The sequence below is a fragment of the Sinocyclocheilus anshuiensis genome, unplaced genomic scaffold (assembly GCF_001515605.1).
Source record: "Sinocyclocheilus anshuiensis isolate Anshui unplaced genomic scaffold, SAMN03320099.WGS_v1.1 scaffold1079, whole genome shotgun sequence".
NCBI classification, from domain to species: domain Eukaryota; kingdom Metazoa; phylum Chordata; class Actinopteri; order Cypriniformes; family Cyprinidae; genus Sinocyclocheilus; species Sinocyclocheilus anshuiensis.
Window position 1 is genome coordinate 2294951 of NW_015548207.1, and position 6217 is coordinate 2301167.

The 6217-nt window shown below is 36.2% G+C and overlaps 1 pseudogene; it reads right to left on the reverse strand.

The window, feature by feature from the left end:
• Positions 1-6217, reverse strand: part of LOC107653544 (ankyrin repeat and MYND domain-containing protein 1-like) — a 25764-nt pseudogene that overhangs the window by 2096 nt on the left and 17451 nt on the right.

The window sequence follows — 6217 nt, forward strand, 5'->3', positions numbered from 1 at the left end:
TTTTTTTTTTTAACTATTATCATAAATAAATTTAGTAACAAATTTATTCTTGCTTTAAGTGTGTTTTATACTGGAAAACAAGACCACGGTTTGTTTAAAAGTCGATTGAGACCTAGTACCAACCTGGCACATGGACACACTCGTCTCTGTGGCGCTCGTCCCACGCTTTGGTTTTGCAGGTCTTGCTACAGTAAAAGACCTCACGACAGCGGCTACAGGCCGACAGCTGCACACCCACCGAACAGCCGCACTCATAGCAGTATTTGAAGTGTTGCTTTCTGAAATCAAAACCACAGACACTTTGGTTTGCAACAGTGTGTAATAATGAAGTACCTCTGCACTCTCTGACTGATGCGTTTATTAAAGGAAGTCCTGTTGTTCTCCTCAGGAGAGCTCAGCAGACTTGGTGTCGTTCCTGATCCGGTACATAGAAGCTTCTCTGTGGGACTGACACCTCAAACAACACACAAGCACACAAATTAGCAACCTGTGATTTGTTAACTGAGTGACACTTAAAGTGAGTTTTGCTTCGTCAAATACAGATGACGCTGTAATAGGCATAAAAAGTCGAGCATGTCTCCAAATAATGTTCTATTAAATCTCTTTATTTTATTAAATATATTTTCACAAAATATAATAATAATAATTATTATTATTTCAATTATTAAATGTATTATAGATTTTAAAATATTATTAATTATTTTAAATTAAATATTTTTATTTAGAATATATAAAAATATTTTTATATGTTCCTTAATATATTTAGAATAATGCATAGTAATTAAAATAATTTAGAAAATGATTATTATTACTGTTATTATGTATTTTTATTATTATTAAAAATTACACATTTTTATAACATTATTAAATCAACCAATAAGAATGCATATTAGGCATATATATTATTTTTATTATTCAGAATATAAAGAATATTTTAATGCATGTCCATTCATATCTTCAGAATAATTAATAATTATATTATTAATTCTTAATTAAAAATGATTAATTATCTGTATTACTTATTATTAATTATTCTAAACTACATACAATTATAGCATTTTGTTAAATCAACCAACAAGAATGCATATTGCATTATACATATATATTTTATTTAGAATATATAGAATAATTTAATGTATGTTCATTAAGAACATTTAGAAAAATCCGTCAAAAAATAGAATAAGTATATTTATAATAAACGTATAAAAAATTGCCCAGAAAATCAATTAATTATAAATAATTTAGGTTGATGTTTCTAAAATATTTTATTCATTTTACATTTAATTAATCTAATTATTATAAATACTAGTACTACTACTAATAATAATAATAATCCTGATCCGGTAGATACAAACGTCTCTGTGGGACTGACACCTCAAACAACAGACAAACACACAAATTAGCAACCTGTGATTTCAATCGATAGGACACAAACTCCTTAGAACAGATGCACAGACCCTGAAAGCAGTGAGACAAAATCCATGAAGTGCTGCGCATTTATAGAAACGATCAGCCAGTCTCACTGAGTACATCTTAGCTCCGTTCCTTCTCCTTTCTTATCACTGCCTGTCTCAGCAGATCTCCCATGAGGCCTAGCAACTGCCAGCGGGTGTTATAGGCTTGTCTCTCATGCTTGTTGAGAGCATGGTACGGGGTGTGGGCCATGCGCTGGTTCTGGAGGGAAAGCAGAACCGGTCTGGTGAGCAGATCATAATTGGTTGAGGTGATAAATGAGATTTCAGATGATCTGGAACACGGGATGAACTGGCGATGAAAAGCTGCACCTGTTGGAATGTGCAGTGCGCATAATCCACGACTGTTCCCACAGCGCACCTGTGGCCCTCGCCCACCACAACAGGCATGAGGATGTCAGCGCCCGCTTTGATCAACTTCTCCAGCTTAACCAAGTGAAACAGAAACAAAGAGAGCACAGTGATTAGAAATAACTAAATTATTTTTTCTCTATTTACTTGATAGACTAGCTTCTGAGGTGCTAAATTGTTCCTGAACCGGAGTCGACTGTTGATTCAACCTGATCTTGTGTGGAAAAACATGAATAGGCATATATTTTCTGTGAAACATTAAATGCAAAACATGCCTATCAGTGTCAGAAATAACCGTTTTATTATTTTTTCTTTAAAGGAGATCAAATAAAACCAAATCAGTGGTTTTTTTTTCATTATTTAAATATTTATTCTAACCATATTAAAATATAGGGTGTGACCATTTTATGTCAAATTCAATCAATTAATTAAAATAAATATTCCTCATCCTTGATTTTAATTATCAGTACAATTCAGTGTTACAAATACCAAAAAAGTAATTCCTTAAAGGGCAATTTTAGTCTGTTATTTTGAATTTCATTAACATTTTTGTCACTTTTGGTGCCATTTTTGCCCCAAGCTGTTTAATTTCTGACACCATTTCCAGTTTCCAGGTTAAAAGGTCTGCTAAGTGACACTTAAATTGACTTTTATTTAGTCAAATACAGATGATGCTTTAATAAGCGTAAAAAGTCATGAATATCTCCAAATAACGTTCTATTAAAGGGTTAGTTCACCCAAATATTAAAGTTAGCCCATAAATTACTCACCCTCAAGTCATCCTAGGTGTATATGACTTTCTTCTTTCAGACGAATCCAGTCGGAGTTATATTAAAAATTGTCTTTGATCTTTCAAGCTGTTTAATGCCACTCAGCGGGTGTTGCATGCATCCGTCCAAAAGCAGTTAAATAAAATGCACCCATCCATTAAAAAAAGTGTCTCACACGGCTCCGGGGCGTGAACAAAGGCCTCCTGTAGCGAATCGATGCATTTTTGTAAGAAAAATATCCATATTCAAAACGTAATAATCACTTTAATGTAGCTTGCGCTCACTGTTGTACACTGGAAGCAGTTCCGGGGGAATGACGTATGAGGTCAGTGCTGTGAATGTGCCGGTGAGACTCGTGAAAACCAACGTTTGTTAACAGGAGCAAAGGAAGCAAAGTTTCCTTACTTTAGCAAAGGAAAACCAGTTTCCTCTTGGCTTATATCGAAATCCTCCGACATTCTTCTTTACAAATCCTCGTTTTGTACTTCTAATAAGTGACCGTTGTTTTGATCTCTCCCCTGCGCTTCCACGTTCGTCACTTCTGAGCGGCGCATGCGCAGCATTGACTTCATACGTCATCCGCCTGGAACTGCTTCCAGTGTACAACAGTGAGCGCAAGCTAAATTAAAGTGATTATTACGTTTTGAATATGGATATTTTTCTTACAAAAACGCATCGATTCGCTGCAGAAGGCCTTTGTTCACCCCCCGGAGCTGTGTGAGACACTTTTTTTAATGGATGGGCCCTTTTTATTTAACTTCTTTTGGACGGATGCATGCGACACCAGCTGAGTGGCATTAAACAGCTTGAAAGATCAAAGACCGTTTTTAATATAACTCCGACTGGATTCGTCTGAAAGAAGAAAGTCATATACACCTAGGATGACTTGAGGGTGAGTAATTTATAGGCTAATTTTCATTTTTGGGAGAACTAACCCTTTAAATCTACTTATTTATTTCATGAAATGTATTTTTACAATAAAATATTATTTTCTAATTAATTCTATTTATGTAATAATAAATTAAGTAGATTATTCAGTTATTGCATAATATATTCCACAAAAATATATTATTATTATTATTATTATTGAATATATGAAATCAAATTTTTGTTGTTGTTGTAAAGTACATTTAATTAATCTATTATAAATGTTTCTGCTAAATCAACAAACATGAGTGAATTTTTCCTAACCTAAATTAATATTTCAACTTTTATTTTGTAATGCATAGTGCAACTACAGAACCACTATGCAGAAACATATTTCATGTATGCACAGTCACGTATTTCCCCGTGAGACTACATAGGATAATTAGTTGAAGAAGATCACCAGCTTGACTTGGTTGCGTGGATGTGGCCCACGGTCGTAGCTGATGTTGGCAACAAGGGCACAGAGAGCACTGCCCACATGACGAGTGAGAGGAAGATTAGGATCAGCCCCTCCAGCTAGCAGTTCATCCACAGCCTGGGAAAACAGCGTTAATATACACGGAACATCAACGCAATGCCATAGCGTTCTCACCCTCATCCTTCAGTAATGACTTATTATTCCACATTCATTCTGTGTCTTTGAACAGACAGTATTTAATTATGCCATAAAAGATGATTCCTTGCAAATAGCTGCACTACAAATGATTCAGTCGGAATAAGTGATGTCAGAAATTATTACATACAAGGTCGTTGCCTCTCGCAATGGTCAGAGACAGGGGTGAATGGCCACTCCACACATTGTTGGGGTTTGCGTTGTGAGAAAGGAGAAGTGCCACCACATCTCTAGCATCCTGAAAGAAAAATTAGGCTTCTTATTATTATTATTATTCACAAATAAATTCCAATTCATTTAATTGAATCCTCCATTGAAAAGTACATTTTATGCATTTCTTTAGGAATTTTAATTTTTAAATATTACTTCATCTAATAATCTTGTAGTTTTTAATTAGACAGTGTATTTAAAAAATATTACTAATATTAATTAATCAAATTAAATTAAATAAAGTACTGTTATTATTATATGTTTCCATTCCAATTAATAATTATATGGTAATAATACAATTTGATATGCAAATTAAAACCTATAAAATTATGTAAAAATTATATATATATATATATATATATATATATATATATACACTCACACACCTACATAATATTACAATACATACATACATTTTTTTTCCAAGGAGTATCATGTTTTTTCAGTGTTTATGTTGTATTCTTACTGCATATTCGCTGTCTCTTTGGCAGGCCACATGTAGTGGTGTCCTCCCGCCTTCCTGAGGAAGTTCAACAGCGGCTTCACTAAATTTAGCCAGGGGTCCAGAGGCCATGAGATGCTGATTCTTAAAGGCCTGGGGCTCAAACCCTTTTGCTGTCATGAACACAAATACAAGAAATAAATATGACCAAATAGATGCCTTGCTGTTGATATTCTAGTAAAATTTAGTGATACTGAATACTAAATAATTAAATAAATTAAATGGAATTAAATTACATTAAATTGGAGGTACCTCTGGAAGTAGAGGTCTGTACGAGCCCCACACTCCATTTTTCCATTTAAGCAATGAGAATGAGATTTTAAAAAAATGGACATGTCATGTGTGTGTATATATGGGTATATATATATATATATATATATAGAGAGAGAGAGGCGTCATGCCAATTCAAAGTGAGGTTTTTGCTTCCTAAATAGCAGAATAATATTTTCTATATTTGATACAATCACACCAGCATGATTAAATCGTTCAGTTCGTTCAGTGCTCAGCTGCTAAAATTCGAATCTGCATTCGCTGGCTGGCGCAGAGTCAGAGACAGACGCGTTCCCTTTCAAGGGAACTTCAAACTGCGTCCTCTAGGGGTCGCTATGGGGAACGCCTCATCGTGACCCGTGTCTGAAGCATACATTGAAAAAACACCATGACGTCACTACCGGTGCGACTATAGTATAAATAGGCGCCGGGAGAACACATCATCCTCTTCTTCGTCTTCACTGACTGTTGTGTTTGAAGCGTGCATTTCCGTGGTAAGAGCGATCTCTATTCCTATCATTATGGCGAGCATTAGCAAAGCGTTTAGAGGGTGTGTGCATCCGTGTCATCGTTATTTGACACCTGATGACACACACGATCTCTGCGTTGTTTGTTTGGGCAAAGAGCACGCACGCGATGTCCTTGAGGGGGCAATCCGCGTTCATTGCGAGCGTATTTTAATGAAAAGCTCCACTCTCGTTTGTCTCTCTTTTCGAGGAAAGGGGGGCAGCCATCTGCTTCCCGCGGCTCAGGACCCACCGCTGCTGAGGCACGGAGGAGGATGGGCTCGTGGGGATCACAGGTGGATCCGGCTGATGAGTTTAAAAAGGTTTTTTTTCCCCCTCGCGCTCGTCGGCTGTGGACGAGAGTAAGCTGCTGGAGGATGATGTTATTTCTTTAACATCGTTTGATCCGGGGGCCGGTGCTCTGCTGGGTTTGGCCCGATAAGAGCAGGATATGTCTGAGGACGGCGAAGAAGTTAAGGCTGAGCCTTCCCAATCCTCCTGCTCTGCGTATGGTGAGTTTTGAGCGTTATCTTTCTTATACATTCATCGATTCTAGCATACGAGTTATGCCAACATCGAGGCGATGCGCGGAACCG